At 41.4% G+C, this 25179-nt stretch overlaps 1 protein-coding gene across 1 annotated transcript in view; it reads right to left on the reverse strand.

Moving 5' to 3' along the window:
* ADCY1 (adenylate cyclase 1) overlaps nucleotides 1–24944 on the reverse strand; it is a 757558-nt gene extending 732614 nt beyond the window's left edge. Inside the window, exon 1 of the mRNA XM_075921702.1 lies at nucleotides 23972–24944. The gene's annotated coding sequence lies outside the window, so the exon portion shown is untranslated. The remainder of the gene's footprint in view (nucleotides 1–23971) is intronic.
* Nucleotides 24945–25179: the final 235 nt, after the last annotated feature.

Below are 25179 nucleotides of genomic sequence, written 5' to 3' on the forward strand. Positions count from 1 at the left end.
GTTTGCAGGAAAATGACAGTTTCAGCAAATATTCTGAAGTGAAAATGGATTGACAATACTGTGCAGATAGCTGGTTTCATTGTTTTCTATGTATAGTTCTGATTATAAACAAGCCATTGGAGGGGAAAAAAACAATTTTTTCCCACATAAGATTTCAGTTATAGTAATTTTAGGAGATATTTTAACACTATAGTTAAAAATGGAAACTGAATCAAATAGACAGTGCCTTTTTTAGGCTGCCTTGGCTTGCACGCATGGGCCTTCAAGCATATAGATAAGGGTTCCGAATTTTCAGAGGCAGATCCTCAATCTGGTATAAATTGCTGTATCTCAATTGAAGTCTAGATCTATGTCAATTTGCACCAACCAAGGATCTACCACCACAATATCTCTCGGGAGCCACCTGTTCTGAACCCATCTCCTGGTCTTTCTGAACCAATCTCTAGGCCAACAAGCCAGTCACATGAGGGATTAAGCCTATCAATTTTCAGGCCAAAACCGAGGGGAGAAAACACAAAGGATTTAATGTACAGGGGAGATTGATAGGTTGTGACTGTAATTATGGGAAGAGTTTTCCAAAATGGGAACTAAGCCAGAGGTGTCTGAATAAGTCAAGTCAGAAAGAAATTTGCTCCAGCTGAGGATCTCATTGTGGCATAGTGGGGAGGAGGGGGGAGCGCTGTCCGCTCTGTAACCCGGGGTCCTGTACTGTGAAGTTCGATTCCCACTGACTCACCCACATGTTGTGATGTAGTGTCAGTACTATGATGGTTGATGTGCTTGGGTTGTGGGCCGTGACTGACCCCTACTGGCCTCTGCCTAATGACCCCAGCAGGTGGACTGCCTAAGTCACGTAGACAAAGACCCAACTGGTCAGACGACTTGGGGCAGCGAGGGAACTAGGGAAGTGAGTGTTCGGGGAAAGGGTCAGTCTTGGGCTGGAAGCATGAAGGAACCAGTCTATGGAGGGGGCTGGATTCTAGGTGCCCAGGGACCCCATCTTAAGGGATCTGAGGCATCCTGGCCCAGACTCCTGTAGACACATCACATCTATGCTGTGCTGTACCCTGGAGAAGCAATAAACCCCCTCTATTCTACTGGCTGGCAGAGTCTGTTCTTGCTGCTATGGGAGTGCAGTGTCGGGGGAACCCCGACACGTCATCACACTCTTATATATTAGTTTTATATATAAATAGGTGGGTAGTATAGTTCTATTTAAAAAAAAAAACCCTCTGGAAATTCATGAAAAACAGCAATGTAGGACCATACTCCAGTCCCTCGGTGCAACTAAACAGCCACAGCAGCATTGGCTTAGAATTCCCAGGCATGGAGGAAGCTCTGACCTCACAAAGGTGGCCTTAGGAAAACACTCATTGTATTGTCTTCAGAAATGGAGTATACATAATTGCTTTCTGACCTAATGAAACAGACTGATGTTCAACTTGACTACTTAAACAAATAAATGTGAGACATCTACAAATCAATAGTTTAAAAAGTAACTGCTTAATGCGGGGGAGGGCAAAAAAGCCTCCCTGGGCTGGATTCAGCCCACCAAGCAGGTTGGATGCCGTGATGCTCCCCCATGATTGTGTCCATGTCAAGGAAAGGGGTGTACCAATTAGGGCCTGGGAGGTAGGACGGGTGCATTAAGTCTCTTTCCCAGCCAGGGGCACATGGCACATAGGGTATGTCTACACTACCCTCCTAGTTCGAACTAGGAGGGTAATGTAGGCATACCGCACTTGCAAATGAAGCCCGGGCTTTGAATTTCCCGGGCTTCATTTGCATAAGCGGGGAGCCGCCATTTTTAAAACCCCGCTGGTTCGAACCCCGTGCAGCGCGGCTACACGGGGCACGAACTAGGTAGTTCGAACTAGGCTTCCTAGTTCGAACTACCGTTACTCCTCATTTCACGAGGAGTAACGGTAGCTCAAACTAGGAAGCCTAGTTCGAACTACCTAGTTCGTGACCCGTGTAGCCGCGCTGCACGGGGTTCGAACCAGCGGGGTTTTAAAAATGGCGGCTCCCCGCTTATGCAAATGAAGCCCGGGAAATTCAAAGCCCAGACTTCATTTGCAAGTGCGGTATGCCTACATTACCCCGCTAGTTCAAACTAGCGGGGTAGTGTAGACATACCCTTAGAGTGAACCACCAGCTGAACAGGTCTCTCTAAGCACCACATGCCCCTTGAAGGGCGGGGGTAGGGAATGAGAGACTTCATGCACTCCCTCCTCACCCCCCAGCCTTGATTGACCTGGGGTGGAGGGAGCATGCAAAGTCTCCTCTTGCCTCCAGGGGTGCAGGCGCCTAGAAGGAACTGCCAGCTGTTCAGAACTGATGGTTCTCTCTGGGGGGAGGCAGGAGAAAAGACTTCATGTGCTCCCCCATCCCCAGGCCAATCAGGGTCTGTCGGTGGGGGAGCATGGAAGTGTCTTGGCCCTTCCCCTTCCATCCAAGGCCCCACTCCTTCTGGGATGGTCGGGGAACACTTCAAAAATTTGTGAAGCGTCCCCCCCTTCTAAAATTATTGCCCACTGCTGGCTCAAGGATTGCCGGAGAAGCCTTAAATCTTCTAGTTTAACTATAAGAGGCAGGAAAGAAGGAATTTCTTGACTCTGTTTCTAAAATGATTAAATGCTGGTGCTCAGAGTTGTCTAGTATGTTACAAAATTCAGCAGCTTTGTGGGACTGATTCTGCAGCCTCCTCACCTGCACAATTGTCTACGTGGCCTAGTCTACACTTGAAAGTTTTAACCAGCATACCTAATTTGGCTCTTTTGGATACACAATAAAAAAAATGACACCTAGTTATGCCAGTAGATGGATACTTATACCAGCAAAGTCATTCCCCTTTCTGTACAGGAATAACTGTAGCTGTATGAACACTTACATGTTTGTGTCCATGTCAAGGAAAGGGGTGTATCACCCTAACTATATCACTGCAGCCTAATGGATTTGTCTGGAAATTAGGATACATGAGTTCTATTCACAGCCACTGACCTGTTATGCGATCTTAGTGTTATGATCAGAACAGAGTCTCAGCTTTCCCCACTTTATTTTAGGATCCCTGCCTTCAGACTGGCTGCTACTGCTCAGCTCAGATCACATACATCCTTGAAGCCCCCCTATCTAGCTAGCAAGATCAGGCAAAGCCCTATAGCATTTAAAAGGCTAGCTTACAAAGTTTGAATACACTTTTCACAACATCATAGTCAGATAAATTGGTCCACCTCTGTTCTCCTTCCCGTAAAACAGAGGGAGCACACAGCTTTTGTAAAGCATTTTAAGACTTACAGATGAAGAGCACCAGAAGGGAATTAAGTGATGTAGGATGCTTCCAAGATCAGGATTTTTGTTGTGAGAAACAAGTACCATGTTTGTAATCTCTCTCAATCAAATGTTGGGAGTCCCAGGTATCAGTACACAATGAGGTCCAAGCACTAAAATCCAACTAAGGCTATTTCCACACTACAAGCTAGGGGTGAGTCCCAGTTCATGTACACATATTTGCACTAGCTCTCCTCAAGAAAGCACACGTGTAAGTCACAGTGAAACTACAAAGATACAAGAAGCTGCAGTGGAGAGATCTTAGGTGTGTCAAGTACAAACCTGCCTGAAACTGATGGGCATGTAAAACACATAGTCAAGCCATGCTATTGCTGCTTCCCATGCTACCGTGGCTACACTACTCTTTTCATTCCTGACGGCTCTGCAAAAGCTCACCCAAGAATGTGTATGTGAGCAGGAATCACACCGCTGTTGTGTAGCGTAGACATAACCTAAATTGTCAAAACCTAGAATAATAAAGAAAGCAGCAGTGAAACAATGTTTCAAAACAAGAGAAAGTCTTAATTCAAAAATATTAATCATTTAAAAACATGGCAGTAATAAGCTGACGAAATATTGATGTGATTAAAGAATTGAGGACAAGAGTTAGGAAAGGAAATGGACAAGAAAACTGACTGAACTCATACAGTTGAGGATGTTGAATCCTTATCTATAGGACTATTGGCAGGACTATTGGTTAGACAAGATCTGTTTCTTTACTTTTCCCTATGATTAGATTCTTCTGAAGTGTCTGCTATATTTTGTCATAATCAGGGGCCTGCAATGATTGTGGAAGACTTAGACCCTCAAAGATTTGAATGACTATGGGACACATCAGTACGTATGTGAAAAATCCTCTGTGTGGGAAACTTCTAGAAGTCAACTAGCAGATTCCAATGTTCTTGCACAAATTTGTGCTAGAAGTTTTCTTGCATTACGGCATCCTAAAAGACAAAGACTTAACCAGCCTTAAATTATTCTGCAAGTTAAAATAGAACTATAAAAAACAACAACAAAGAGAAACTGGTATACTTCATCCTGTATCTCTCAGGCAACCAGACATTCTTATTCTGGACTATGATTATTCCTCACATAGAACCGCTTCTCTGTTATCTCCCAGTGCCCTGTCTCACCAGGATCGCATAAAAACACAAGCCACCAGAACCCTGCCCTTGGATATGATTATTTCAAAGTTACCAATAACCCAGTTCTGCATGAAGATCAGTATCCTTTTCCTCACTTGCTAATAATCAGTCATTCTCCATCATCAAACTACCTAGCCCAAATCTATGTACAAAAGGTGTCCAAAGAGAGTGCAATTCATACATCTGTACCAGCTATTTGGCAGCAAACCATGGAGCATTCCTGGCAGTCAGTGTTACCTGACAAATAGGATTCTAGGAATTATTAGGAAAGGGATAGAAAATAAGACCCAGAACATCTTAGTGCCCCTGTATAAAACTATGGTACACCCACATCTTGAATACTGTGTACAGATGTGGTCTCCTCACCTCAAAAAAGATATTTTGGCCTTGGAAAGGGTTCAGAAAAGGGCAACTAAAAGGATTAGGGGTTTGGAACGGGTCCCATATGAGGAGAGGCTAAAGAGACTGTGACTTTTCAGTTTAGAAAAGAGGAGACTGAGGGGGGATATGATAGAGGTCTATAAAGTCATGAGTGGTGTGGAGAGGGCTGATAAAGAAAAGTTATTTATTAGTTCCCATAATAGAAGAACTAGAGGACACCAAATGAAATTAATGGGTTTGCAGGTTTAAAACTAATAAAAGGAAGTTCTTCTTCACACAGCATGTTGTCAACCTGTGGAACTCCTTGCCAGAGGAGGCTGTGAAGGCTAGGACTATAATAGAGTTTAAAGAGAAGCTGGATAAATTCATGCAGGTTAGGTCCATAAAAGGCTATTAAGCCAGGGGATAAAATGGTGTCCTTGGCCTCTGTTTGTCAGAGGCTGGAGAGGGATGGCAGGAGACAAATCGCTTGATCATTGTTTTCGGTCCACCCTCTCTGGGGCACCTGGTGCTGGCCACTGTTGGTAGTCAGGATACTGGGCTAGATGGACCTTTGGTCTGACCAAGTACGGCCATTCTTATGTTCTTATGTTACCTGGTGATACACTGAAAGGTCAACCAATGTGGGGCAGAAGGAAAGACAAAGGGGCAACTGCCCCAGAGCCCAGTGATTCAAAGGGATCCAGAGTGCCCAGATGCTACCATTGCTACTGTGGCAGCGGTTGGAGTCTGGGCCCTTTAAATAATCACCAGAGCATCATGTGGAGCACTTCAGGGAGCTTTTAGAGCTGCCTGGGGAGGTGGGAGCACCATGCCTGTGCTCCTGGTAGCTATGATGGCTGAGGGGGAGGGCGTGTTATGGTCTGGTGGCACTGAGGGCTCTGTGACTTGTTAACGCCTGATCTCTAGAGCAATATTAAGAAACAGTATCATCAAATGGCTGTGAATAACCACACACAATTGCGCATTTTCATCTTGAAAAGCCTTAGAAAGAAGCTACAGAGAACTCATGGAAACCTGGAGCGATAAGTAGGACATGGTGGAAAAACACATGCCAGTTTTTGAGCACAAGTTCCAAAGTATTTTCTATACGCGTGATGTCTATTGAAATAGTGAGCCTACAATACAGTGATTTGTAATAGAAAGAAGGCTCACTGGTTAAAAAAGCCAACAAGAGAACCAAACTCTACAGAGCAGGAAGATGTTGCTAATCCACCAAGTAGTATTGGGGGATACTGTTTCAGGTACTGTTGTGATGCTTGAGATGATATCCAGAGGGAAGCTGTAATCCACTTCAACAACTTGTAACTTGCTTTGTACTGAGTACAAAATTATGTACTTCATTCTTTTTAAGTGTCCTTTTACATAAAAGAAGAAGCTATGAATGCAATACTGTCTCTTTAAAAATTATTCTGAGCCTTCCAGGAGACGTCTACATAGCCAGCAGCAGAAAGTCTGAGGGCTGGTCCACACTACTGCTGAAGTTGGTGCAACTAACCTGTGTCAGCACACCAAGCTGTCAATGAGAGATGCTATTACACTGGCACAGTGCATCTTCACCAGACTTGCTACAGAGGCACCGCTGCCTCATAGACTTGCTCTCAGAATCCAGGTAGACTCTGCTCACACAATAGCAGGGGAAATAGCTGTCTGGAGGTTGTGACTTCGCTTAGAGTGCAGGCCCTAAAGCTCTCTCCCCTCTAGGCATCGGAGCCTGAGCTGCAGGCTATTTTTAGTTCCATAGCTTGTGCCTCTTGATCCATGATCTGAGACTCACCAGCACAGGCTGCATAGATGCACTCGCTGTCTACATTTCAGAAGTCACCAGAACTCTCCCAGAGCAGCAGAATAACTGTAACTAGGCTTTGCATGCTAAAATGTTTTGTAACCAGGGTAATTTGAAACCCACTGCACCTGTGTAATTCCTTCATATTAGGTAAAGAGCAAAACAACTAAGCACCAAAGATGCCTATTAGGCCAAATACATTGATCCAAGTGAGACTGCACTTAACTTTAAAGCCCCTGCCCCAAATCATGAAACAAGCTAGAGACCAATCCCTGACATAAACCTAGTGCATCCTTCAGGCTGCTTTAAACTTATGTTTGGCTACCCCCAGCCTTCAGAAGACTTTTGCTTCTGAGAACAAAATTGTGTATAAATTATTACTATTTTGTGACATGACAGTGTGTAATCAGGGACCTAATGTTCTAGTTGCTGTACAATACAAACACAAAACAAAAGCAGTTCCTGACCCAAAGGTTAGCGATCAAAGTATAAGATAAGAGAGGGATAGACAAGTAGGAGAGTACAGGTCACCTATAAAACAGCATTGGCCAGTATCAGAGTCTGTGGTCTCAACATTTCAGCAGCCTGACCATTGTGAAGTTTTTGGCAGGCATCACAGCAAAGAAGAATGTGGAGATTTACATGAAGTCTCTCATGCTTGAGGGGCAGCATGAGAGAAAGCCTGAATGTGCCTGTCGGAAAGTTTAGCAAGTGGTTGATGGAGGCTGATGTCACGGGCCAATCAGAAGTGAGAGTTGCCATGCTTAGACCAGCTCTCCCCATGCGCACACACAGGTATGGAGGTGCAGAGTCACTTACCAAATCTATACCATTCTGTGATTCCTCTAATCCAAGGTATCCTAAAGATGACCAGAGCCTCTGGAGCAGGTAGAATTCAGCAGAGAATCTAGCTCTAAAACTGGACACATGAATCCCATGAATTCTTTACATCATTACATACAAATGATGCATACCGAAGTTGCTAATGAAGCACGGGATTTAAATATCCCATACTTGATTAGCATATTTGCGGCCGGTCACCATTGTAAAAAGCCGGTAGCCCGATTTAACTTGGTGCGTGTAGATGCAGTAGTCCAATCCAAAACCCTTCCCTCTAATTAACTGTTACTCCTTGAAGGAAGGGTTTTGGATCAGACTACTGTGTCTACATGTGGCAAGTTAAATCAAGCGACCAGCTTTTTACAATGGCGACTGGCCATGAATATGCTAATCAAGCGCGGGATATTTAAATCCCGCACTTCATTAGCAACTTCAGTATGCTTCATTTGCCTCCCTAGTCCAAACTAGGGGGCAAGTGTAGACATACCCTAACTCTGGAACTGAACAAAGCTGGCAAATAACTTTAAAAAAATCCATTAAATCAGTTATTCACGGACTATAATGTGATGGCTGTAGTGATTAGAGCACTCAAGTCCCAAGCTTCAGAAATTGATTTCCTCAACCGAAGGTCTAGAAGGGCTTTTCTGTCTCCATTCCACAACTGGCTGTGTATGATGAATTATTGGATTTGCAATATTGATGCATTATGTGTTTTGCTTCTCAGAGGATCTTAGTTATTGGGCACACCTGCAGGCAAGACAAAACTTCAGTTATCAGTCCTCTTATTAGTTTTACCTAGTCTCATCCCGTGAGAGAGTTTAGAATAAGATAGTAGGAAAAAATCATTAGTGATGGACTCCACAATGTTGTTACAAAAAACAAAAATTCTAAGTAAATAATTTAATTATCCTCCTTTAGGCTGTGTTTAGCTTTCACGTTGTTTGGAAAAATAATGCCTACCATCGTGTCTAAAAACAGAACCATGCTGTTTTCTTAGAATAAATAACTTGTTTCCTCTGAAAAACAGTAACAAAAAATCACCCACTGGGCATAATTTTATTCTAATGCAACATCAAAGCTCTGTGAACAGCCATGTTGTTTTAACATGTTATAGAATTGTCACTTTAAAAATGTGTTTACTTACTTGCAGTCTGCTTTAATGCTCTCAAGTTTGAAGTCAAACCCTTCTCTTATGTGGTTGGACTATAATTCATTCATTTGGGTACGTAGGACCTGATCCAAAACAGTGGAGAAATTGGAAATCTGTCCTCTGACTTCAGCAGGCTTTGGATTAGTCCCTTTAAGAAGCTGTTGTACATAATTGAAGCATTGTATTTCCTCTCAACTAAGTTTTGCTCCAATTAAGGTTGCCAACTGTCTAATCCTGTACACCCAAAAACCCTCACAACCCTTCCCTGAGGTCATGTCCGCATGCTGCCCTTTCTGCAAGACCCCAACCAACTCCATCCCTCACCTTTACTCTGTTGCTTGCTCTCGCCCACCCTCACTCACTTTCACCAAGCTGGGGCAGGACTGTAGGATGTAGGGAGCGGTGCTGGTATAGGTGCTGAAAGGAGTTTTAGTGTGGGTTCTGGGAGGAAGTTTGAGTGTGAGAGAGGATCAGGTAATCAGCATTTATTTCAGGTGGCTCCAAAAAGCAACCAATACATCCCTCTGGCAGCAGCTTCTAGGGTTATTTCTAGATTGCAAGGATCAATTGGAAAAAGATACACAAAATGCATCTTGCATATCTTTTTCCAATACTTTTGTCGGAAACGGCTTTTCTGATATTTGGCCTGTCTAGACTGGGCCAGATTTCAGAAAAAAAACTCTTTCAAAAGCTCCCTTCTTCCTCGTGGAACGAGGAATACAGGGTCTTCCAAAAGAGCACATTTGCTCGTCCGCAAAAAAAAAGGGGGAAGAGCAAATGCATTTTCTGGACATGGCAGAGTTTCTTTGGGATACCAAAGGTATCCCCAAAAAATCCCTACAGTCTAGACGTACCCTAGGAGAGAGTCTCCATGATATTGCCAGCAGACTCCAGGACAATGGGAGCTGTGGGGTTGGCACTCAGGACAGAGACAGCATGTGGAGACCACCTGAACCGACCACCCCCAGGGGCTGCAGGAATTTTGCTGACTGCATCTACAAGCAGCACAGAGTCTGCTAGGGAGGAGCATAAATATATTACTCGAGGATGCAGGGGAAGGCAAAAGAGCAATTGGAATTGCAGCTAGCAAGCGATGTGAAGGGTAACAGGAAAGGTTTCTACAAGCATGTTTGCAATAAAAGGGTGATCAGAGAAGGTGTGGGGCCCTTACTAGATGAGGGAGGTAACCTAGTGACAGATGATGTGGGAAAAGCTGAAGTACTCAATGCTTTCTTTGCCTCTGTCTTCACAGACAAGGTCAGCTCCCAGACAAATGCACTAGCCAACGCAGTATGGGAAGGAGGTGGACAGCCCTTGATGGGGAAAGAACAAGTTAGGAACTATTTAGAAAAGCTAGACATACATAAAACAAAGAATCCAGATTTAATACATCCGGGGGTACTGAGGGAGTTGGCAAACGTTATTGTGGAACCTTTGGCCATTATCTTTGAAAACTCATGGAGATTGGGAGAGATCCAGGATGATTGGAAAAAGGCAAATGTAGTGCCCATCTTTAAGGGAAGAAGGACAATCCCGGAAACTACAGACCAGTCAGCCTTACTTCAGTTCCTGGAAAAATCATGGAGGGGATCCTCAAAGAATCCATTTTGATGCACTTGGAGGAGGGGAAAGTGATCAGGAATAGTCAACATGGATTCACGAAGGGCAAGTGATGCCTGATCAATCTGATTAGCTTCTACAATGAGGCAATTGGCTCTATGGATATGGGAAAGTCAGTCAATGTGATATACTTTGACTTTAGCAAAGCTTTTGATATGGTCTCCCATAATATTCTTGCCAGCAAGTTAAGGGAGTATGGATTGGAAAAATGGACTGTAAGATGGATAGAAAGCAGGTTAGACTGTCGGGCCCAATGGGTAGTGATCAACGGCTCGATCTCAGGTTGGCAGTCGGCTTCTAGCTGAGCGCCCCAAGGATTGGTTCTAGTTCTGGTTTTGTTCAACATTTTTATTAATGACCTAGATGAGGGGATGGATTGCACCCTCAGCAAGTTTGCAGATGACACTAAGCTAGGGGGAAAACTCCTCCTGCAATGAGGAGTAACGGTAGTTCAAATTAGGAGCTTTAATTCGAACTACCTAGCCCGTGCCATGTGTAGCTGTGAGCAGGTAGTTCGAACTATGAGGCATTTAAAAATGGTGGCGCCTGGGAACATGCAAATAAAGCCCGGGATATTTAAATCCCGGGATATTTAAATCCCGGGCTTCATTTGCAAGTTCGAATGACTACATTAGGCACCCTAGTTCGAACTAGGGTGGCTTGTGTAGACATACCTTATCAGAGTCAAGGCAGTAAGGAAGCCTGACTTAGCTTTGCTACCACATTGGACAGTTAGTGCTCTAAATCTCCCTGATTAGCTGAAGTTGCTTGTGGGAGATAGAGGATTGTCAACCCTCCCACTTTCACTAGGAGACTCTTGCAATCACAACCTATCTGTGATACTGAAGAATTGCAGAAGTACAAGTCTTTTCCTTGGTGTTAATTCAAATGTATATCCTACACATTCAAATAGTCCCATTGGAGGCAGCCACCTTCATGAAAAAAAAAATTGTCAACCCTCCCACTTTCACTAGGAGACTCTTGCAATCACAACCTATCTGTGATACTGAAGAATTGCAGAAGTACAAGTCTTTTCCTTGGTGTTAATTCAAATGTATATCCTACACATTCAAATAGTCCCATTGGAGGCAGCCACCTTCATGAAAAAAAAAAAATCAGGCCTGGATAATGTCTCAGCTTGAACACCCAAAATCTACCATCACTTGAAAAAAAAATATAGGCCCAACTTTTCATGATTAAACTATTACTTGAGAGCATAATATTTTGGCTTTAATATTAAAATCAAGGCAGATGTTTGGAATCGGATCATATATTATGTGCACAGATTGATTTGGTTGTATCTTTCCAGTTTACTTCTGCTGACACAGAGTTGAAGCAACCAGCTAGATGTCTAATTGAAGTCCCACTTTTAAATGCAATAGTGCAGGGATGAATGGATTGGTTAGCTACTTGTTTTGTATTTTTTCATGCAGTTACTGGATGTTCACATCTGGTATAAAGCAGGAACTTGGACTTTCAGGGGATACATCAGATCATCCAGATATTTACCCAGCTTTTATAAAAGGACACGTAAAAAATGCTGGCAAAGTCACTACAAACTGCAGTCTCAGACAATGACTTGTTTAACCCTGAAATATAAGTACAATATTTAGATTTCAATTGATTTCATAATTATATGGTAAAAAGGAGAAAGCAAGCATTTTTTCAATAATAGACATCCAAAAGTGTTTGTAAGTAGGTCGTTTAAATGAGGTAAAATTGGGAGTATGCCAGATAAATCCGACTCTTCACCTTTAAGCTTCCTACACAGGAGTAAAGTGTGGGATCAAGAGCTACTCAATGGCATGTGTCCCTTAGGAGTAGGTCACAAGAATGTAATAGAGAGAATCAGATATTGACTTTAGTGGAGTTATACCAGTATAGAATTGATGCAATAAAGTGAAAAAAATCACAGCCCAATTTTTAGAGGTGGATTGGCTTAAAAAAGGAAAATATTGTTTTATTTAAAAAAAATCATACTAGAACACACTTATGAGTGTTCTGAAGAGCCCACAGTTTTATATATTGCACTTCATTTGTCTGGATAGTGTCTATTCTATGTGTATTCTGTCTGGAACTTCTTTTCCATGCTGAGCCAGCTTGAAAAAGCAACCTTCAGTTCCTATGCTACATTTGCTTAGCTTGTTAATGGCCTGCATTAAAAAAAGTAATTCATTGCTAATGCCATTGTAGAAAATGTGATATAACAGCATGCGCATTTCACTATACTTCCAGCATGATTTTTCTAATTCATTGTGCTAATTTTTCCTCAAGCACTACATGTGAATATACTGAGTTTAAAAAGATATTTACCATAGTAAATTTAGGGGTGATCTTGCAATACTGACTCTAGTTCAAACCCTCGATACAGTACAAATCAATACTTTCAGATGTTGTTGTGCCTCAGGTGCATAAATATTTATTTCTTTAGTGTGCTACACCAAGAGGCTTAAATAATCTCTATGAAGGAATAATTTTATTTTTGATTAATAAAAGCTTTTGATTAAGTCCATTTTCATGTTTTGGCTAGGTTGTTGAAGTACATGTGCAATGAGAACATCAAGAGACCTGCCTTGGTTCTCATTTATTTGGATTGGGTTTTCAGCTTTCAGATATAGGGGAAAAATTAGAGTGGAACAACAGATGGAGATTTGCATAACCAGAACTAAGTCACAGTTATTCCAGGTCTCTATATGTGTCATGGGTAATCTTGAATAGATTCATATATTTCAAGGCTAGAAGGAAACATTGTGACCAATCTGACTTCCCATATAATAGGCTACAGAGCTTCCCCAAAATAATTCCTAGAGTATGTCTTTGAAAGAAAAAAAAATACTTTCTTGAGTTTAGAAGTTGCCAGTGATGGAGAATGAGAATGCATTATGGCTCTTGGCAAATTGCTCCAATGGTTAATTACTCATCGTTAAAAATTTATACCTTAATTTAAGTCTGAATTGGTCTTTAAGATAGATACTTCCTGACTAAGCTATATGGAGGAATTAGTGCTGTTTAGTTCTGCATAGCCTCATGAGGTTTTTCATAGCTTGAGAAACCTGGGCTGATTGCTCTAGAGAGTCCATTATTCTTCATGCAGGACAATGTAGCACTTTAAAGACTAACAAGATGGTTTATTAGATGATGAGCTTTTGTGGGCCAGACCCACTTCCTCAGATCAAATAGTGGAAGAAAGTAGTCACAACCATATATACCAAAGGATACAATTAAAAAAATGAACAAATATGAAAAGGACAAATCACATTGCAGAACAGAAGGGGGATACGGGGGGGTGGGAAGCTAACCCAGTCAATTTTTTTATCCCATGATACACCAGTTTCCCACATTCTCAACAGTAGTTTTTGTTTATGTATGCTAGGCCCACTGAGAGTGAATCTGCAAAGCAAAGTTATTTCGGAATAACTATGTGAGCATCTATACAGTAATTCCGTTATTTTGAAATAATGGACAGCTTATTACAACTTCTTTAAACCTCATTCTACGAAGAATAATGCCTATTCCAAAATAGCTATTTCAAATTAAGGTGTGTATAGATGCTCCACTTCTGCTATTTCAAAATAGCCCCTCACCAGGGCCATTAGAAGTTATTCCTCCTGGGGCTCTAAATCAAGTTAGCACATCTACATTAGGGAAGTCTGCCTCAGACTAATTTTGAGGCTTCCCTGAAGTGTATACATGCTATTTCAAAATACGTTATTTTGGAATAGTTTATTCCAAAATATCTGTGCAGTGTAGATGTAGCCTGAGTGTTTCACCTGGTAAAGACTAAAAAAAATAGAGTCGTGGCTTCAGGACATAAATCCCTGTCAAATACAGAGCTTTAAAATAAACTATGCCCATGTTTTCAATTAATAAATTTTGCAGTAAGAAGTTATTTTATACATATAATTCATTAATTGAAATGCAATGTAAGTGCACTGAATTCCCAATGAAGTAAAGGTCTCCAAACTCTGCTCAGAAAAGAAACATGACCCCAATAACATTCTAGTTCTGATCATATTTTCAAAATTATATTAAATTAGTTAAGTAAAATGACCTTGCTCACTATCAAGTCATCCTTCCCCTCTGTCCCAACCCCTGCATTTTACTCCACCTCATAAGCTCATCACTTAAAGAACTATGAAGAATATATCATTAGAGAAAAATTTATGGTCAATTATCTATTTTTGCGGGCCACAAAGTGTGCCATTGCTGATATGAGCAATTACATATCATCTCAAAAGATGCTATTCAAGAGGCTCTCAAACTATCTGCTCTAACTGAAGCCTTTTTTCCTTTTTAAAAGCCCTTCACAAACATCAACTAATTAACACTGACAACAGCTTTCCAGAGAGGTTAAGTGACTTGCACAAGGCCACAAGTCAGATACCCAGAAACAAAATTCTAATTGCACATTTCAATGTAACAGTACCATGTTCAAACGACTTATCTGTAAGGATTAGGAGATTATGTTTGAAAGCCTAACTCACACAATTAATACAGATGATTCTGTAGCATCTGACTCCTACTTTGCACTCCCTTTACTCAGGGGCTACGTCTACACTGGCATGATTTTCCGGAAATGCTTTTAATGGAAAAGTTTTCCATTAAAAGCGTTTTTGGAAAAGCGTGTCTAGATTGGCACGGACGCTTTTCCGCAAAAGCACTTTTTATAGAAAAGCGTCCGTGGCCAATCTAGACGCACTTTTCCACAAAAAAGCCCCGATCGCCATTTTCGCGATCAGAGCTTTTTTGCAGAAAATAACTCTCTGCTGTCTACACTGGCCCTTTTGCACAAAAATTTTTCGGAAAAAGACTTTTGCCCGAACGGGAGCAGCATAGTATTTCCACAAAAGCACTGACAAACTTACATGAGATCGTCAATGCTTTTGTGGAAATTCAAGTGGCCAGTGTAGACAGCTGGCAAGTTTTTCCGCAAAAGCAGATGATTTTGCAGAAAAACTTGCCAGTCTAGACACAGCCCCCAATTAGTAATAGATAGGAATAAGGCTGGACAGAATCCGGCCCTGACTAAACCACAGTATTTGCAATATAATGCTTTCCTATAGAAGAAATAGAAAAGCTTTTGTTATTGGGTAGTAAAAGCCTTCCTTTGGTTGATGTTAACACAGATATTGTTGGAATAATTAACCTGGCCTTGCATTATTCAGCACCAATGAATTCTGAATTCTCACTAACAACTATCCCTGCTAAGGCAGAAGGCAAGAGTTTCCCCTCGTTATCTTTTCATAAAGAGGCTTCAGAACAGGTTGGAAAGTTACTTCTGTGTTCTAAAGCAACCAGAGTTTTTACTCCTCTTTTAACTGGAATTCTTCACAGTTGGAATTCTGCCCCCCAAGCCTGGACATCCTTAATTTAATGCCATCTCCAGGGATCCCACAATAACTGAATCTTTTCATTCATTCAGAGGCCCCATTGTTTTTATAAATTACAAACTCTCAGTCATCTGGTTTCTTCCAACTCTCACCATGAAAGAGGGTAGACAACAATACAGTTCCACACAGACATGACTTTAGCCTTTGGAATCTAAAAATATTTAGTGTTGCTAACTTTCTTGGAGTGTACTGCTGATTGTCAGGCAGGATAGAAGTCTAGATATTGTATAAGAAAATGAAGAACTGTCATGCGGTTTTTATGAGGCTATAATGCAGTTAGTTGATAAACTGCAAAGCTGGAGGCAAAGTAGACTGTCCCATCAGGGAACATGCTTATTGCCTCATAAAACAACACAATAGTATTGTTTTGTTACCGCAAGCAGTTAAAAATTGATTTAATTTTACTCCTTCTCTTCCTCCTCCTCCTCCATAAAATTGATCTTATTGGATTTCTCTGAAGAGAAAGCTTCTTAAACTTCCAATGGCTCAGTGAAAGGCCACACTAAGCACTCCAACCTAGGACATTCCAAAAGTTAAAGATGAACATTCAACCTTAGCATGCACCTCTTTGAGCATGACTTATATCGGAATACTATATTTCATTCTACAATGAATATTTAACAATAATGCAGTGGCAAGCTACAATTTTCTAGGCACAAGTCCTATTTATATCACTAATATGAAATAGTCCCTTTGTGGAAAACATTCACCCACAAAGGAGGCCAGCACAGGACGTATTCTGATCTGTATCCCTGAGAGTCCCTGCTTTTAGGAACTATGAGCATATTTACACTACACAGAAGATCCATAGTGCCGCAGTCAATCTTCTGGGGTTTGATTTAGTGGGGGTAGCATAGACCTGCTAGATTGAACTCAAAGGGCACCTCTGTTGGTGCCAGTACTCCTACTCCTTTCGAGGAGTAAGGTAAGCCAACGGGAGTGTTTCCTCTTGTCAACCTCTCGCTGTGTGGATGGCAATTTAAAATATGTTAACTCCAGCTATATAATTTATGTAGCTGGAGTTGCATATATTTCTTTGATCTTCACATGTAGTGTAGATTGGGCCTGTGTGTTTAAAGAAAGTGTTCAGAGCCATCCACAAAAATTATGGTTCCATATTTTTGTCCATCTTACAGTAGCATGTAGATTACAGGCACATGTAGTTATGAGCCACAGTGAAAGGAGCAAGGCTGCAGGACATTACATTACCCAAAATATCAGTGATGACAAAGGATTCAGTGCTTTTAGAGAGACATGTCAAGGATTCAGGCATTAGGGCATTCAGTTAGGCTATTTATACTGGAGATAGCTGGGTGTGTAGTGTCTGTACTTTGCATACTACCATAAATGTAGATGTACCATAAGACTTGCTGTCAAAATTAAGGCTATGTCTACACTGCCGAATTCTTGTGCAAGAAGCTTTTTGCAGAAGAGATCTTCTGCAAAAACTTATTGCACAAGGGAACGTCCACACTGCAAAAGCGCATCAAAAAAAGTGACACTTTTGCTCAAGAGAGAGTCCAGACTGCATGGATGCTCTCTCGAAAGAAAGTGCCTATTTACCAGAGCACCTATGCTTTTTTCAATAGGGTTTTTTTGCACAAAAAGAAGCAGTTCGCTGTCCACATACACCTTTTTGCACAAGAGCTCTTGAGCAAAAAGGAGTTATTCCTCATAGAAAGAAGAATAACTCTTGTGCAAAGCCCCCTCCATTCTGTTGATTTTCTTGTGCAAAAATGTGTTTGAGGTGTGGACGCTTCGTGAGTTTTTGTGCAGAAATTCTGCAGTCTAGACATAGCCTAAGACTAAGAATTCAGTACTCCCCAACAAAAATAACTTTATTCCCATGAATACTAGACCACAAAAAAGGTATTAAAGAACTATTAAAGCAATTTCTTCTCTAGGCTTCCATTCTTTTTCAATCACCATCACCTTCTAGTCTTCCTACCCTTTTCCACAAAGTTTTGAGCCTTCAAACCTTTTCATCTGATTCTATTTAATCATTTTATTCTTTAGTGGATCAATTAATAAGAACTTTACATCTTTTAAAGTTTGAATGAAAACAGCCATCATTATCTGGGTTACTTTGGAACCAGATCCCACCTAAAGTTTCAGAGAATGAGGAGTAGCTTGTGACCCTACTGCAAGAAGAGTCTAATTTCATCATCATATATCCTCAGCTCTCTTCAGGTGATAAAGTTATCATTATATTGACTCACTTTCTGCTTAAGTTTTCTAATGAGACTGTTGGGAATGAAGAGTTAATAGTCATTACTTCACATAGCTAATTACCTCCTCTATTGGGTTCTTTTTCAAGTTAAAGTCCTACTTTTAAATGCAGTCTTGTAAAGGACTCAGGACATCTTGCAGATTAAGGGCTGTATCTGCACCTAACACAGCAAACTTTCCAATTATAATAAGCTATGCTCTAATCCACAAGTACCTCCACTTATTTCAGTAGAGCTATTCATGGTCTAACATTCTTTCCTAGGTGCTACATATGAAGAAAAGAAATGGTCCTTGCCGGAGAAGCTGGCGGTATATTGCAAAAGTTGACATTAGATCTCTCTGTATATCCAATAAGCCTGTAAGTATGGGTCAGTTGTAGTAGTTTGTGTGTTACTGTATGGACACTTGGCACACAAACCTGAGACTGCTAGCTTTTTTTCCCCAAAAAAAGTTGTTTGTTCAATCAGCAAAAACATGAGTCTGATCGGACACCAGTTTTTGACTCCTGTACCTCCACTGATCTTTCCTGAGCCACACTTATGAAAAAATAATGAGATCAGAAAAAATATGCTAGCTTGAAGAGTTCTGTAAACCATTAAATCCCTTAGTTATCCAGCCCGTTCTCCATTATTTATCATAAATTATTTATGTACACAGCTTTTTCAAGCGACATATACTTGTTCTAGATTATGTGAGGTTTGAAAGTATATTTTAAATTTCATACATACACTGAATTGCACAGACTTTACTTTTTTGGCCTTTGAACCAGCTTATAATCAAGTCTGTCCCAATTACTGACTTTCTATTAGTCATTGTCTAGGCTACTTGAAGCAGCAGACTTCATTTTCCAAGTTGAAATCAGTTTTGTCTGTTCTTTGCTTTTGTGTGCGGTACTGAAGTCATAAAGATTTAAAACCAAGAACATGTTCTAAAATCTATTCAGATTTGGTTTGTTGGCTAGGAAGAGATTTCATTATATGCCTGTTTCTCTTTCCAGTCATCATCAGTCAAGACCTTTGGTGTTTTCCTACTTAAGTTCCATAGTGAAATTACAATATCATATAGTTCTGTATTTTCAAGAGTTCAAAATAGTTGTTTGGGGGCATCAAATGACTCCAGTTATTATGAAGTAGTATTTAACTACAGTTTGTTAGAAATATGAATTTGTGTTTGAATAATGAGTTCATATAGTACCACATTGTGAGGAATTAACTGAAATGTTTAAAGACACACAAATAAAGAGTAAATTTTTTGACCCAGACATAAAGCTCATTTTGCAAGAAGCTATACAAGTTTAGAATTCTCTTTGATCCTAATATTACATTCTCACTATCTACTTATTCCAAAAGCCCTAAGATGAAATCCTGCCTCCTGTGAAATCAATGACAGAGTTCTTGATTTCAGTGAGGTCAGAACTTTACCTATAAGATAACAGGCCATGAATGTTGTGGCCACCCCACACACCAAACCATTTCTATTCCACCCAGCTATACTTGCAAACTCCTCCACACTGTGCAGGAGCCTTCAGCATACCACCCCATCATCCCTGATGGATTTCTCCCAGTCTCCATCATATCCCTAACTAACAAAAAACCCTCTCAGTCTGGTGAAGTGCATGTGCGTGTGCCTTCCTTCATTGCTTCCTCTAGAGCCGTGGTCACCAACCCATTGAACACAAGGTGTTCGGGTCCCGTCGCCCCCAGAAGCCCCACTACCTACCTTCAGTGACAATGTGCTGGCTTCCTGCAGAGTGGAAGGAAATCTGGCAGCTGCACGCCACTTCTGGGGTTTCAGGAAGTGCACTGGCTGTTTTCTCTCCCCCAAACAGCCTGTGTGGTACCACAACCCAGGTCTGTGGCATGCCGGGGACTTCCTGTACGGGGGGCAGAGGAGGATGCCCCAGAGGAGGCACATGCTGGGGCTTCCCTCCTCTGCGGGAGGGGGAAGGAGTCCTGGAAGGAGGCACATGCCAGAGACTCTCTGTGCCCTGCCCCCACCAACACCCTATCCCCTGCCCCAGCACCCATTAGCACCCTTCCCTAGTACCATGTCCCCTGCTCTCACCAGCACAGTTGGGGTCACATTAGTAAGGCTTGGGGGAGGGGGAGAGGTTTGGAAGAGTTATTTTTTTTGCATCTCACTTGTGTGGCCCCAACTGATTTTCTGTGGGTCAGTGACCCCTGACTCAAAATAGGTTCCCCACTCCTCTCATAAATAAAGACAATGCTGAACCTTTTACTTTTTGACAAATATGTTATTTAAAAATGAAGCCTGGCCAACAAACTGGCAATTGGGGCCAAGCCCCCATCTGGCCACAGCATTATCACACTCCTGCACCTCCATTTAAATTGCAAGGTCTGCTAGACAGCTGCTGTCTTAACATTAGTACAGTGGGATCCTGATCTCAGCTATGGTCTCCTAGATTCTACCGGAATAAAAGTACTACTGAGGAAGTGAAAACTCAGCAAAGCACAGATACAAGGAAGAAGTAATGTTTATTTCAGTTCATCATTTTCCTGCCTAGAGTCTCTATTTGGAAAAAAAAAAAAAAAAAAAAAAAAAAAAAAAACTGACACTATTTAAAGATGTCTAGCACTTACATTATTTTAAGGGGAGAATATTTTTAACACTTGGCTGACCTTACACTGCAGAGCTGTGAAAACTTGGCAATTATAGTTTGAAGTTTCTTGCAAGTAATTTTGTTCTGTTTTTGTTTGTATGAGTTCCCAAACATGGTGTCTGACTGAGTTTTGAATTCTAACATATTCAAAGTCTCAAAAGTTAAATAAAAACCCATTAGCAGAAACTGTCTAGTTTTGCTTCGAGTGTATAAAAAACGACTACAGGTTAAACCTCCTAGGACTGGGACTCTCTGGTTTGGACTATGGATGTTGCCAGATCAGAGAGTCCCAACACTGGGAGTGAAAGCCAGCAGTGGTGGGGAGCCACACTAGCATCAGCAGGGGACCCTGTCCCTGGGACCCCTGGCCAGACAGAGCAGCCGTGAGGCTGGCAAGCCACATCTCTGGACAGCCTTGGTGAGGTGAGGCAGCAGTGGGGCCCCCAATTGGCCCTAGGCAAGCCCTATCCCCAGGGAGCCCTGGCCAGGCGGGGCAGCAGGCAGACCGGTGAGCCCCATCCCCGAGGAGCCCCAGCCAGGCAGGACAAGCCGCATCCTGAGGGAGTCCCGGCAGGGGTGCAGCAATTAGCATCAGTGAGCTACTGACAGCAAGAGGTCCAGCAAGGTGTGACAGCAATGGGGCTGCTGGTAGCCAGCAAGCCCTATCCCCAGGAAGCCCAGCCAGGTGGGGCAGTGGGCTGGGAGGCCCCCAACCTATACTAAGAGGGGAGAAATTACAGATCCTAGAGGGGCACTCCATAGGACTCTGAACATCCTGTAGTAGGGGCAGTCATGAAGATTGCCTGGTTTTTAGTGGGACCTCAACCATGCCCATTCATTCTTTGGCTTCCTTGAAGAGGCTTCCAACAAAAGTGCCCATTAGTGTTCAGTTCTGAGGATGGTTTACAAGACACATGGTACAAAATGAACATAAACCACAAACTCATTTCATTTGTGTCACTCAATGCCAGTCAAATGATGCCACCTTTGGATTATAGAACATGAGAGTTCTCCCATAACTATTATTTTTATATCCAGAAAAAAATGCATACTCCAAGACATGAATAATTAGGAGCAACCAGACTCAGCTGCTCTGTAACAGAGCCAGTCAGCTCCTGCAGTCTCTAAATGACTCCATTTGTACCCTCCTTTTAGCAAATAGAATGCTGAATTGCTATGTAATCATCTTCCATTTGCTTGGGAACAGACTCACAAACTATTGAAATTATTTTACAATATTATTCCAAAAGTCTGTACCCAGAAAGAAACTTGCATAATGCAAAAATATTGAGAGCAAACTCATAGTCCTACTGAAGTTATAACAGGTGTATGTTGACTTCAGTAGAGGCTGGAATTTCAGCCCAGGCCTCCAATATGCTAGAATATAAGGCTCTAACTTCCTGGAACTCTTTTGAAATAGGAACAATGGGCTCAGAATCTGAACACTGCTATAGAAAATAAAGAATGGGTTCTCTTATTTCACTGAATACACGCTCTAGAAAACAGCCTTCAAAACCTCAAATAGAGAGATAGCTTCCCAAGTCATCATGGTTCTGCAGATCCACTCATAGAAACTTGAAGACTTCAATATTTGAATAATCAACAGTTTGGCTTCACCGGGGTTTAGAGAAGCCAGGTTTGCCAATACATCCCTGACCTCTCTCACAGGAATGCTCTAACCTACAATTATTTGACAAGTATATTAATATTTTCACATGAAATGGCTACCGAGGTACAAAATAATGATCCAACTAGGGATTTGGTTTTAGAGCAAAGCCTTTCCTGCTAGCATATGAGACACACACCTCTATGCCATTCCTCACACTCTAGAAATGTACTCTGCAGGAAAGTTCTGCTTTTGTGAACTTCTCTGCATATGCCACAAAGTTATATATTGATCAACATGAAGTGCTGTAACAATATATGTAAAAGTACAGTCAGAAGATGGGAAAATTAGCTTCTCATTTTAAGGAGCCCTAAATTTTGTTTCCTTTCATTTTAAGAACCAGGAGTGTTCCGAAATACTGGGGAAAACGTGCACTTATTGTTTCATGGGTGTTTGATTAGATTAGTTTGATTTTGATTTAAATAAATGACAGGAATACTTGGACAGTTAAAAACCTTTCAATTTCTGCCTTTTTTGAGGTCAAAAACAAACAAGCAAAAATCTTTATTTTTTGCATTTTTGTATGAAATGGGTTTCTATTTGTTAGTCAGCTCTAATTTTAACATTGATTTTTGACTTGGAGAATAATCAATTATAACTTCACTTTTCTAACAGTTTTTTAATGTTTTTTCTATCATGCACTCTAAGTTAAGAAACCCAAAAGGATAAAATAATAGACAAATAAAAAAAACCTATAAACCTGGCTTAAATATACTTAAAATAATTTGTTCTAATTTAGGAGCAGATTTTTATTCAGAGGATTTGAGAGATGTAACATTTTTACTATTTACATTTTAGAGGCTCATTCTGCCATGAAGACTTAGCATGAAGAAGTGACACCATGTACCTTTTTACTGGACATATGTTCCTTGTGTGTGTTCAGAGACAAGGCTGCTAGTTTAGTCATATGCACAAGTATATTTTTACTCCAGCTAGTCGAGTAGATTTAATCTTGGTTTTAAAAAACCAAATTTATTATCCATCATCAATTGCAATTCCAGGAAGTAATTCTTCAGTCACTTATCCCTCTAATGTGATTGTCTATATATATATCCGTGGAAGCTTTGAAGGTAATCACAGTGCAGAGATGTCATGGAAAGAATAATTATCTTCTGGAATTTTTATTATTGCTAATAATAATGAATCAGCCAGAGAAAAGCCAACTTGAATTTCAGATGACAGGCAGCATTTCCTAGTTGGACAGTTAAAACATTTTTATTTCTTTATTGATCACATCTGATGGGTCTTCCAGAGAAGTGTTTCTGAAAGTGTCCATGAAACGACTTTGAGGAACACATTAACTGGCCGCCCCGTTTTTTTGTTTGTTTGTTTTTTTACTAGTGCCGCGGCCACAGAGCCATTGGCTCCGTTTTGTCCTTTGCAGCCAAGGGAAGCGGTGTGGGCTGGGCCGCGGTGCCAGTAAAGAAACAAGCCAGGATGGCCAGTTAATGTGTTTCTCAAAGTGGTTTCACAGAGCACTTTCAGAAGCACTGCTCTAGAATCACCAAAGCATAAACAGGAATTCTCAAAAAGCCATTTTCACAAAGCTACTTAGCAGAACACAGCCACTGAGCATTATGGTGCTGTTTGTTGCAGTTTTACCTTCTGAACATAAGAGCTGTCTGAAAATACTTTAAAGGCTTCGCAATGTACAGGTGGAATGCTGTGGAGAATGTGATCATATGCATTTAAATGATTCTCAAATACACCAACTTTGCCAAACAATGAATGTCAATTTTTAAAAAAAATCTTATTTCTAAAATGGCATATTTGAGGAAAATGCACGCAAAAGAAGCACTGTGAGAAGACAGCCTTACCTCCTTTAGCTTCCAAGCATGAGTCTGCCTTTGCATTCCCACTCTGATCAGCTTGCTGTTTCCTCTGCTTATCCTTTATCTTCATACTCTTCAGTCTCCCACTCCACCAGGCCAGTTCCAGTGTTTCTGAATTAAGTTTACTTCACAGAAAGGAGGCAAACTTTTATTTAGCCAAAGAGCTAATGCAGAAGTCAAACATCCAGCAATCCCACACTAAGAGTTCAGCCTGGTTCCATTCTCACTAATACTTCTACCCTGCTTCATGCCAGAAAACTGTCACTTCTTCAGTAAATTAGTAGGGATAACCCAGCCTGCCCCATAGGGTGGTAAGGTTTCCGGTTTTCAGTGGTCAAAATGGGACCCTCTCTAGCCCACTGAAAATGGGGGAGTGAGTGATGGTGGGAAGAACAAGCAATGACAGGGAGAGGGGATGGAGCTGCTCAGAGAAGGGCCATAGTAAGGGTATACAGCTGGAAAGATGGCAACTCTACTAGTCCAGGCACTCTGCAGCTATTAGTAGACAACTACTATTGCAAACCCTTTGCTGCAACTCTCTGGATCACTTCTTAGTTTAGCTTGCTTGTAGGGATGTCATACAACCCCTTCGTAGGTCCCCTATGTGTGCACAGCCTGTCTAGACTTCTCCATTACCCTCACTTCTCCTAGCATCCACTATTACTCAGATAGCTCTAGAAAAGCCTCTTCACAGTACTCTTTCTAGCACCTAGACAGGATTCTTCCTTTTATTTGCCTCAAAGCCCATCAGCTGGCGAAGCACCTAACAAGGCACAGGTGGTCTAAACCCAAATCCCTTTAAAGTCCTGCCCATTGTGCAACTGGTAATAAATATTCCTTCATTTTCCCAGGATTTACCCAGCTCTACTTGTGATGATTATAAAGATAGGTTACACCATCTTCATCAAACATATTAGGTGGAAGGTTACTCGCAAAACAGGCCTCCAAAGCAGTGGTTCTCAACCTTTCCAGAAATCTGTGCCTCTTTCATGAGTCAAATTTATCTTGCATGCCCCCAAGTTTCACCTCACTTAAAAAGTACCTGCTTACAAAATCAGACATAAACATGCCAAAGAGTCACAGCACCAGCTACTGAACAACTGCTTTATTTTCTTTGTAGGAAATTTTAGTTTGTACTGATTTCACTAGGAGGTTTTATGTAGTCTGTTACAAAACTAGTCAGATATTGAGAT

This window comes from Pelodiscus sinensis, chromosome 2, assembly GCF_049634645.1.
Source record: "Pelodiscus sinensis isolate JC-2024 chromosome 2, ASM4963464v1, whole genome shotgun sequence".
Classification (NCBI taxonomy): Eukaryota; Metazoa; Chordata; order Testudines; family Trionychidae; genus Pelodiscus; species Pelodiscus sinensis.